Genomic DNA, 12,363 nt, shown 5'->3' with positions numbered 1-12,363 from the left:
GGTCATAAATCAGTACACTGAAGTGATCCAGACACTTTTATCTGTTTCTAATCTTTTCTTCCCCCCCCCCCCCCAGTGGTTGGAAAATCATTTTCATTTTATATGCAAGAAGTTCTCCTTGGTGCATCACAGCTGTGCCTCCCTTCAGCCCCTCGTGCTTTCTTAAGTATAAAAAAAAAATTGAGCTTATCAGACCAATATCATGGGAAAAAATGATAATGTAATTAGTACGGTATGTTCAAGGCCAATACTGCGTGATTGCTAGGAATCTAGGCTCAGTTGTTGAACTGACCTACATTTTAGGTCCCACTCTGTCATTTACTAACCGTCTCAGTGGAGAAATTATACTCTGAGCCTCAGTTTCCCCCACTGTAAAATGGGGATAATAATAAAGGCGTATGTGAAAGCAGTCTTCTCTAAAAGTTAGCTGTTACTACTCTTACTTCTAGAAACCCATCCGTTTATAACGCCAGCTCTCCAGATTCAATGCCCTTAGAAACAATGTTTGTGTCAAGAAGGCAAGTAGCAAGCTGTTTTTGGCCCGAACTAAGCAGGACAAAAATAAAACTCAACTAAATTCACCCTGCTTTGGAGTTAACTTTAAGTTTTTAGGGTTTTGAAAGAGAGAAAAAGCTTCTGCGCAGCAAGGAAACCATCCATAAAATGAAAGGCAACCTACTGAATGGATGGGAGAAAATATTCGAAAAGGATATCTCTGAGAAGCGGTTAACACAAAATATATGAAAAACTCCCACAACTCCGTAGCAGAAACAGCATCTGATTTAAAAATGGGCCAAATAAGCGAGTGGACGTTTTTCCCAAGAAGAAATGCAGATGGCCCATAGACACAGGAAAAGATTCTCAATAGCACTGCTCATCAGGGAAATGAAAATCAGAAGCACAGTGAGCTATCGCCTGTGTGAGAAGGGCGAGTATCAAACAGACGAGAAATAAGCGTCGGTGAAGAGGTGGAGAAAAGGGAACCCCCAGCACTGTTGGTGGGGATGTGAATTGGAGCAGCCACGATGGAAAGTAGCTGAAGATTCCTCGAAAAGACTAAAAATAGAACCACCACACGCTCCAATAATTCCGGTAGTGGGTATTTATCTAAAAACGAAAACACTTAGAAAAAAGAACCTCAAAACAGTACATTAGATATATGCACCCCTCTGTTTACTGCCGCGTTATTTACAATAGCCAAGATATGAAAACAAGCTAAGTGTCCACTGATGAATGAATGGATAAAGAAGATGTGATGTATATGTATGCATATGTACGTACACACACACACACACACACACACACACACACAACAGGTTATTACTCAGCCGTAAGAAAGAATGAAATCTTGCCATTTGCAACAACCTAGATGGACCTTGAAGGCACTGTGTTAAGCGAAATAAGTCAGAGAAAGACAAATGCTGTATGATCTCACTTGTATGTGGAATCTGGAAAAAATTTAAAAAGCAAGCACCCGTGGGGCACCCGGGTGGCTCAGCCGGTTAAGCATCGACTTCGGCTCAGGTCATGATCTCACGGTTCGTGGGTTCAAGCCCCGCGTCGGGCTCTGTGCTGTCAGCTTGGAACCGGGAGCCTGCTTTGGATTCTGTGTCTCCCTCTCTCTCTCTGCCTTTCCCCTGCTGACTCCCTGTCTCTCTCTCTCTCACACACACACAAAAATAAATAAAATATTAAAAAAAAAATAAAAAAAAACAAAAGTAACCACCCAGCCCAGCTCATAGATATAGAGAACAGATTGGTGTTTGGGGGAGGAGGGAAAGGATGAAGGGAGTCCCAAGGTACAAACTTGCAGTTATAAGCAAAAAAGAAGTCGTAAGGATGTAATGTACAGCATAAGGACTATAGTTAATTGTACTGTTCTGCCTATCGGAAAGTTGCTAAGAAAGTAAATATCCAAAGTTCTCATCACAAGAGAAAATCTGTTGGCAATAGCACATGCTGATGGATATTAACTACACTTGTTGTGACGATCATCTTGCAATATGTACAAGTATCAAATCAGGATGTCGTACCCCGGAAGTTAACATAATGCCATTTGTCAGTTACACCTCAATAATAAAAAGGGGGGAGGACAGAGATGGAAGGGGGCGTGATTTCACTTTGAACGGCTTGCTTCCTTTATTTGGCTCAAGTGACAGCACCAGAGCAACTTTCCATACATGAGTAGGTCAGGTTTTCCCAATCTCGGCACTACTGATATTTGGGGCTGGAGGATTCTTTGTTGTGGCCGCTGTCCGCACATCATAGGGTATGTAGCAGCATCCCTGGTCTTGCCCCGTTAGATGCCAGTCACATGCTTCTCCCCATGAAAAAAATGTGGCAACCAAAAACGTCTCCAGATGAATATTGCAAATATCCCTGCGGGTCACCGTTGCCCCCAGTAGGGAAACGGGATCCAGTGAGCAGCGATACTGGTCTTGCGCGAAGTCTTGAATGCAGGTTAAGAAGGACGTGATCAGGACTCCCAGGAGTCAGTAAGGCCCACGCGAGTGGACGGGAGCCGCGCTTGAGAGGGAAGGACCTCCCTGAATTGGCTGAATGAGAAAAGGAGAGTGGACATCAGAGTAGATACTAGACGACCCCAAATGGGATGTGGCCAGCTCGGAGGCAAAGGCCAGCACGCCCTCAAAGACCACACCGGGTCAAGCCTCTTTGCCCTCCACCAGCGTCTCTCAAGCCCCAGACCCTGTCTTAGGGTCAAATAAAGAGATGGTTAAAACAGAAAGAACCAGAACGTAGCCCCAAACAACCAAGTTCAACAGCCTGAAGATGTTTAAATCACTGACTCACACCAAATGAAAGAAAGAAAAAGTGCTGCCTCACGGAATAAAGAAACTACATCGTCTTGGTACAGTGAGGGCTGTGATTTTGTAACGCTGTCCCACGTATAGGACCTTTATCTGCCTCATTCCTGGAGCCGTCTTCGAAGGCTGCCATCTTGAGAACAGGAGCCATGTCATGTAACTGCTCACCCAAGCTGGAAGGAACAAGTCTGTGAGTCCACGAGTCTGCAATCAAACCTTCACTCGCACTTACCACATCTGAGAATCTCGGCAGAATCACTTACCGTCTCTCGCCCTCCACTTTCCTATCTGTGAGATGGGTCTGGCCATCTTTGTCCTGCTTCCATCAGGGGCATCGGAGAGGATCCCGCAAGATCATATAATACAAATGCGCTTTTTAAGCCACACGGGATCATAAACGTTTGAATCATGATTACTGTGTCTGGCATATTGTGGATTCTAAATAAACAGCCAACAGTAAATACACAGTTATTCGGCATTTCAATTCTGGGGGCTCTCGTAGAGTATAGTTTCTCTTCTAAATAAAACGTAGATAGATTTAAGAGAAGGGAGAAGACACCGTTACCACATTTTAGCATCTGAAGCCTTATTTACAATAGTAAAGTTTTATACATGAGAGTTGGAAAGACCTATAGGATGAGTTCATCCAAACTCCAACTTACAGGAAGTCATCTTGTAAGATGAGGTCATTCAAACGACCTCATTTTCAAGGTCATGACACTATGACTCAGTGACTTTATAAGACCAGCACCGTGCATGAGGTTTCCTGGTCCAGTCACCTGTCGACCATACCCCAATGTCATTTCTTTAAAATGCCCTCCTATAGGTAAAACATAATAACAATAAGCCATTTATTTTTGGTCTTTATATTAGATTCCAAAATGCCCTTTCATATATTATTTCGTTTGCTCCTTAACTATGGGGAGAAGAGACGTCACGACCGACACTTGGTCACCAACGAGGAAATCAAGTTACATACAGTATGCAAGACAAAGTGTTCAGGAAATGACAAGTCCATGCTGTAAGGGCCTTTCCAACTGCTCAAGCTACACAGAAAAGATCTACAATTTCCACAAAGGGAGCAGAAAAGAATAGTCGCTTCATAGCATGCATTAATGACCAGACATCAAAATAAGGCGATTAAGCAAGATTTCTGGGTCAGAAAAAAAAAAACAAAAAACAAAAAACAAAAATAAATGAGGCTTTCTGGGTTTTGAAAGACACAAATCTGAAGACGGTTGAAGCCACAAGTGGGTGCCGACTTCAGTCAGAAGCGCTGATGTTTTGTGAGTTCACTTAAAGCATAAACATGGCTTGGATCACCAACCAGCCTCTGTAGCTACGTGATTAGATTGGGTATTTATCGTCCCTCGGAGTGAAATGTGACTAAATAGACTGTGCTTTGTGATTTCACCTTAATTCGACTGGAAGGGCTAATTTGCACTATTTAAAGGCAAATTTCTTTCTTTCGTCGTGGGACTTACAGTCACCCAAATGAAGGGGCAAGGCTGTGACACAAAACGGGAGGCTACTGGAAAAATGAAGGACATCGGTGGGGGTGGGGAGCTCAGGGAGAGGCAGAGTCCTCTAGGGACACAATGCTAGATTCTCCTTCTTCGGCTGTGTACTTTTGGGGACACTGAAAGGGAATGTTTCACTGCTTTTCAGTACTTTGCTGTGAACACGCTGGATTTAAGTCAGGCAGGCACATAGACAGTGGGCACTGGAATATATGAATCTGGAGCACCGAGGTGAGTTTAGGGTCAGAAATCTTGAGGGTAGGGGCGCCTGGGTGGCTCGGTCGGTTAAGCGCCAACTTTGGCTCAGGTCACGATCTTGTGGTTTGTGGGTTCGAGCCCCTTGTCGGGCTCCATGCTGACAGCTCGGAGAACCTGGACCCAGCTTTGCATTCTGTGTCTCTCTCCCCCATTTGCTCGCTGTCTCTCAAAAATGAATAAATGTTAAAAAAAATTTTTTTTAAGAAATATTGAGTCTTAAGAGTGAACATAGGGACGCATTTCCAGCCAAGGGGCTGGATGGAGACACCGGGGGTTGAGGGTATAGGCAGAGAAAAGAAGACAGTGGGATCAGAGCCTGGCTGCTCACCGACACCTCTATCCCCTACGTGAGGAAGACCCAGTGAGAGAACAGAATAGCGAGTTAATGTGGCTGGAGATGCGTGTCCTACAAGGCAGGAGCCACTGTATCACGTGTCGCTGAAATTTGGAGTGCAGTTGGATTTGTCCACATGGAGGTCGTTGCAAAATATCTCTTTCACGTAAAATGTGTAATACCCTCAAAACACTTGTTGGCTACGTTCGATGCATGCTTGCTCAGTGAGTAGACGGATAGAAGCATGGATGAGGAATACAGAAAAGGCAACATTTCTAAGCCCAACTCTTGGTTCTGCCGGTGATTCACTGTTTAGTCTTGGATTCGCTTCGGTTGTGAGCCCCTCGTCGCCGAACGTTCTTTAACCTAGCGTGTTAGTCTGGGTCCCCCAGGGAAACAGAACAAATGGAGATAGAGATTTATTATAAGGAACTGGCTCACATAATTACACAACCTGGCAAAGACCCAAGATCCACAGGTGGGTCTGTAGGCTGGAGACTCAGGAGAGCGGAGAGTATTGTTTCATAGTTCAAAACCCAGCACACTCAAGACCCAGGAAGAGCCAATGTTTCAATCTGAGTCCGAAAGTGGGGGGGGGGGGCAGGATCACAGTTTGAAAGCCATCAGGCAGAAAGGATGCTCTTTAACTTGGGTTGAGAACAGCCTTTTTGTTCAGCTCAGGCCTTCAGCTGATTGAACAAGGCCCACCCACAGTAGGGACAGCAATCCGCCTCACTCTGTGTACTGATTCACACGTTCATCTCATCCCAACGAACACACCCGGAGTCATGTGAGATCAACTCTCTGAGCAATCTGTGACCCCATCAACACATAAAGTTTAGTCACACATGGGCGTAGATAAGTCCCTGTCTGGGATCGTGGGTTAAAAAAGTCCCCTCCACCTCACAGAGTTCATAACTCTAGGATTTATACGATAACACACAAGCGGAGCAAAGACTTTGGAAGAACTGACTGAACAATAATACCGTCTCTGTTACAACAGCATTAAATATCAGTACGGCACAGACAGAGGCTGGGGGGGGTGTCTGCGTGTTCCTTTGCTAAAGTCAGAGCCGTTAGAGCCCGAGGGTTCCACCTGACGGGGGAGGCTGTTTTTCTATTCTTTGGTTTTGTTTTCCCCTTTCTCTGACATGGGTCCCCTGAAGTGGGGTACTTGATGGCACCGAAAGGCCCTGGGGTGCCCGAAGCGTTCTAAATGAGGGAGGTGAGCAAAGCGAGGGCCGCTCTTGGAAAGAGCTGGGCCACAGGCAGAGAGGACGCCTCTCTTGGCTGTCTGTTTGGCCCTTGACTTCTGATGCTCATCTCCCCGGCCTCTTTACTCCCTCTCTTCCTCTCTGGGTCTCCCGCAGCCGCTCAGACCACACACAGGTGCAGATGCTAACAGACACCCATAGGTGGCAGCAACCTTCTGAGACAGCGGCGGCCGGAGATGGATTTCTCCCTTTCACGCGCATCCTCAGCAGCCCTGCGTTTGGTGTGGATCAGGCAGTGGGTGAACGCTCCTCTCCAGAGCCGGGGAGTGGTGCCGTCCTCATGCACATTAAAATGTTTGTCGCCCGAAATGAACCTAAGGCCCAGGTGGAGGTGAAGGACGAGAGCAATTCTCATCCTTTGAAACTTCCGGTGCACAAAAATGAAAGGCAAACGGATCCCTTGTCTGCGATTGCTGCTTCCAATACGTGCCCAGCTCTTCCCGTTTCCCCGCCGCTGAAAGACCGGGAGCAGAACGAGGCAATCCGCTACGGGCTGTAATCAGTCAAGTGCAGATGTCCCCGTAGATGTAGCCCCCCTACATCTGAAATAAAGATAATTTACGCAGAGTAAACAGAACAGGGAGCCCATTTGCCCCAATCCGGATGGCTTCGCCTGAGAGAAGCGGGTCACAGGGGTGGATGCCTGCGAAGGTTCAATAGCGTCTCATCAAAATATGGCACGGATGTCAATGCCACGAAGCCCGTCTTTTCCGAATTTACTCCCGCTGTCTCTGAAGAGCCCTGCAGGAGGCAGGAGTGGCTGGAAGGCCGAAGAAAACTCGTCCACCCCGGGGGGGGACACCCGCAACTGTCCCGGACATTTGCTCAAGCGTTTCACCGACTTGAGCAAGCCAGGAAACTAGAGCGAGGGTTTTTCACCGAAAGCCAGGTGGCATCTTGGGTGGAGCCCTGCGGCATTCAAGGTCAGGCTCAGGGACAGAACAGCAGGCTCAGGCCGACACGCACGGCTCCCTCGACTCTTGGTGTGGGTGTTTCTCCCAAGTATTTCATACTTATTTTTGAATGGGTAATTCACACGCATAGCTTAAACAACTAAAAATGTAGCGTGGGCACGTGGGTGGCTCAGTTGGTAAGGACCCCACTCCTGATTTCCGCTCAGGTCATGATCTTATGGTTCCTGGGATCGAGCCCCGCATCGGGGTCCCTGCTGACAGTGCTTGGGATTCTCTCTCCCTCCTTTCTGCCCCTCCCCCACTCTCTTTCAAACACACACACACACACACACACACACACACACACACTGCAAAGGCTCCTTCAAACGCCTGCTACCCCCATTTCCAGGTCACCGCTGTCATGAATTTATGATGTATCCTTCCAGAGTAGGAATGCATGCATACAAATAAAGGCAGATATGTATCCTTATTTTCTCCCTCTTAAACACCAAAGGGAACACAGCGTTCTTCATCTTGCTACTTCAAATAACACTACAGCTTGGAGATCTTCCCATATCAATATCTAGAAAGTTCCCTCACTCTGGTTTACCTCTGCACAAAAGCCTCCGATTCGCTTAAATTAAATTATACCCCATATTTTATTAACCACTTCGCCCTTCATAGATATTTTGGTTATTTCCGATCATCTGTCATTACAGACAGTCCTATAATTAAAAATCCCGTACTGGGGCGCCTGGGTGGCGCAGTCGGTTAAGCGTCCGACTTCAGCCAGGTCACGATCTCGCGGTCCGTGAGTTCGAGCCCCGCGTCGGGCTCTGGGCTGATGGCTCAGAGCCTGGAGCCTGTTTCCGATCCTGTGTCTCCCTCTCTCTCTGCCCCTCCCCCGTTCATGCTCTGTCTCTCTCTGTCCCAAAAATAAATAAACGTTGAAAAAAAAATGAAAAAAAAAAATCCCGTACTACGTCTTTTCAGGATCCATCAGGACATCTGAGTCTAAGAGCAGACGTCTTCTGCCTCGTCCTGCTCGTGAGCTGAAATGTTTGCGTCCTTCCAGACTTATGTTGAAATCCTAGCCCCCTAGTCGGGTATTTGGAGGTGAGACCTTTGGGGGTGATTAAGTCAGGAAGGCAGACCCCCCCCGCCCCATGAATAGATGAGTGCCTTTATGAAGGGGACCCAGAGAGCTTGCCTCTTGCTCGCACACAGTGAGAAAACAGCCGTCGGTGAGTCAGGAAGTCAGTCCTCACTAGACACAGAGAGTGCTGGTGTCTTCATCGCAGACTTGCCGCCTCCAGAACCATGAGAAACAAATTCTGTTGACAAGCTGACAAGCCATGCAGTCTGTGGTGTTCTATTCCCGCAGCCCGGATGGACTGAGACAGCCCTTTATTCATGTCGCAAGGCTTTCTTCACTTGTATCTTGCCCATTTTGTGTTAAGTGTATTCCTACATTATCTTTGCATTGCTGTGGTAAAAGGGCACTCGGCTTTCATTATATCTGCCCGCTGGCGACTGTTAATACAGATGAAAGCCATTGATTTCTAGATAATTTTGTACTTTGATACTTCAGTCATTCTCATAGTTCTTTAACTCGATTAATTGGCACACTTCTGTTTGCCAAATATTCGGGTTTACTGTCTTCTGCATATAATGATAGTTTTAACGTTTTTTTTTTCCATTTTTAAATCTGAATTTTCTTTTGTCAAATTTCGTATGTAATTCTGGAGTGAAATATTAAATAACGGTATTAGTGGACATCGTTGACTTGATTTGGGTATTTAGTGGAAATGCTTCTAGACCTGGCTTTTGAACTGAGATACACGTATTTGATCATGTTAAAAAGTAATGTCCTTATATTCTAACTTTGTTATTTTCATCAAGAATGGCTATTGAATTTTTTAAATGCTTTTTGTGAAACGATGTCGATAATCATGTGAGTTTTCTGTTAATGTAATAAGTTATGTTAGATTTTTCTACTATTGACTCTTCCCTGAAATTCTAGCCCTACTGTGATCATAATTCCTTCAATGTGTGGCTGAAGGCTGTTTGTTAGTATTTTATTTATGGTTTGGGAATGGCTATTCATAAGTAAGGTTTATAAGTGGGATGTTTAAAAATGTTATCGTATGTTCATGTTAATATTCTATTTGCTTTAAAAACTAATTTGGAGATGGGAATGCAAGCTGGTGCAGCTGCTCTGGAAAACAGGATGGAGGTTCTTCAAAAAACTAAAAATAGAACTACCCTATGACCCAGCAATTGCACTACTAGGGATTTATCCACAGATACAGGTGTGCTGTTTTGAAGGGATGCATGCACCCCCATGTTTATAGCAGCAAGATCAACAATAGTCAAAGTATGGAAAGAGCCCCAATGTCCATCGACGGATGAATGGATAAAGAAGATGTGGTATATATATACATATATACAACGGAGTATTACTTGGCAATCAAAAAGAATGAAATCTTGCCATTTGCAACTACGTGGATGGAACTGGAGGGTATTACGCTAAGTGAAATTAGTCAGTCAGAGAAAGATAAAAATCACATGACTTCACTCCTATGAGGACTTTAAGAGACAAAACAGATGAACATAAGGGAAGGGAAACAAAAATGATATAAACACAAGGAGGGGGACAAAAGGGAAGAGACTCATAAACATGGAGAACAAACTGAGGGTTACGGGAGGGGTTGTGGGAGGGGGGGTGGGCTAAATGGGTCAGGGGCACTAAGGAATCTACTCCTGAAATCATTGTTGCACTCTATGCTAACTAATTTGGGTGTCAATTTAAAAAATAAAAAAAGAATAATAATAATTTGGAGAGTTTTTATATTTCTATATATAAAGTCTATATATAGACTCTATTTCTATAGAGTTGTTATATTTCTATAACATTGAAATTATCAGTTCCTTAATTTTGGTAGAATTTCCCTGTGAAGCTATCCGGCTCTTTGTCATGTCTCTGATTGTTCTATGGAAATAAGCCACGTTAGACTTTTTTTCTCTATTTTGTCTGGTGTCAGCTTTGGCAAATTCCATTTCCCTGGAAAATTAGCTACTTCCTCCAGGTATGCAAATAGTTTCCAGAGTTGAGCAAAGTGGTCTCATGTTATTCTTCTAATGTTCTCTATTCTTACGTTCTCTCTTCTGTTTCTTATTTTTTTATAGGGAGTTTTTGCCCTTTATAAAGGTAAGGGTAGTTTTTCTTTGTAGTTTTCACCCAGTAGTTTATCAGTTTTTCCTAAAAACAGTTTTTGAGTTTTCTTATTAGTGCCACTGGTTTTTTTTTCTGTTTGATAATTCATTACATTCTTTATGAGCCTTTAGTAGCCTTTGTCTTTATGAAAGCGTAGCATTTAGGACCTTGCCTAATTTTTTGAGTAAGATACAAAGTGTCTTTCATCATTTTTGACATATGTTATTCATGTTATGAAGACTTCATTGTGTGCTTCAGCTACACCCCAATACATTCCCACATATGCTGTTTTTGTTATAACTCTGTTTCAGACTAGCGCCATTCAATGGGACTTTCCGTATTTGCGCTGTCCAGTATGAGAGCTCCTGGCCACCTGTAGCTATCAAGTCCTTGAAATGTGACTAGCGTGTACGGGAGAGGAACTCAGTTTTGAATTTAATTTAGTTAATATTAGGCAGCCACACATGACTACTGTCAACCATATTACAGCATATCTGGACATTTTGTAATTTTCGTGTGTATCTCCCCTTTATCCAGGAATTATTGAAGAGATGGGATTTAAAAAAAAAAATATTCTCAGGCTTAAAGACCTTTTAGTTACCCAATGTTATTAGCTGCTAGGATTCCTGCACTACGATCAGAAAACATTGCTCGCACTCTCGGTAGTTTAGAGCACTTATTTAGAATTTCTTTGTGACCCAACGTCTAGTCTATTTTCATGAGCGGGGCCAGGGCCATTTTAAACAAGCATTAATTCTCTATTTTCAGGATAGAAGGTCAGATATATATCAATCAATCAGATAACGTTATTTAAAATTTCCATATTCATCATTTTGTTTGTACTCATCGGCCTTGACTGAAAGGAATGAGTTAAGATTTCTTCCTCCTAGTCTGCGTCTGTTTACTTTTCTTTGCATCTCGTTTCATCTTTTTCATGAACGTAGCTGCTACTATATGTTTAGTGCAGGGTAATAAGTTTTCACTGTGATTTTACAAGCGAGCGTTAGAAGGTGTCTTTCTTTGCCTTATTCTGGATCGAATCCCACCTCGTCTGATATGAGCGCTTATGACCCTGCCTGCTTTTCATTGACACGTAACTGATCGATCCCTACCCAGACTTTTATCTTTTTTCCTAACTGAAGCAGAGTTGACTCTCTACCCTTACTTTTCTGTTCATGCTTTTCTTAAAGAACGTCACTTTCATCTAGCAGAGAGTTGAGTTGCTTTTGTGATCCCACCTACAGCGTTTTATATTAATAGATAAGTTGAACTCTTTTATATTTATTAATATGATAGATGCATTTGGCTTTAGTTCCGCCTATTATTTTATGCCTGTGAGTTCTAAAAGGTCTTTTACTATGAGGTCTGTTCACTCCACTGTGTGAGTAGCACCTTCCACCACAGAGATGTAAACAATTTGTTGTTGTTGTTTCCACGGCTGGTTACCTTTATAATTATGTTGGTATATTAAGGAGATCTCTGTGCTGTCCTTGACTGTTATCTCCTCTCCACTCTTCATGACCCGATTGCAGTTAATAATATCACCCTCCTTAGTGCTTAACCCTGAACGATGAAGCATGCTACTGCTTCTATTTCCTGGTTTGTGAGTTTCAAGCAGTCTCTCCGATTGAAGGCTGATCACAGATGAGGCGGTGAGTAAACCAGCTCCACCTCTCCCGTTGTGGTCAACACTTGGTCCTCGTCTGGGCACAGAACAGTTACGTTGATCCTGTCCCACTGACCCACTGTGTTCATGGCATCCTTACAGTTATATATGCTCACACGTGACCTTGAGAGCTTTCACTGTAATCTCTTAGCTAAATGAGGTTCATCCCTCAGTTATCTCAACACAGGGGTATGGAAGCACACTGATCTGAGTTTTGGCATGTTCACAACGGGTGGCCTGTATTCTTTATAGGAGAAGAAGGGCTTGGCCTGGTGTGAACCCTTGGCTCACAATTTTTTTTCTTCTGTGTCTCCTGAGTCTTCTGTGTCTCCATGGACAATCAGTATTCTGATATCTGAAGTCAGAACCACTTCTC

The sequence above is a fragment of the Herpailurus yagouaroundi genome, unplaced genomic scaffold (assembly GCF_014898765.1).
Source record: "Herpailurus yagouaroundi ecotype Mexico unplaced genomic scaffold, PumYag 203, whole genome shotgun sequence".
Classification (NCBI taxonomy): Eukaryota; Metazoa; Chordata; class Mammalia; order Carnivora; family Felidae; genus Herpailurus; species Herpailurus yagouaroundi.
This window is presented reverse-complemented; position numbering follows the sequence as displayed.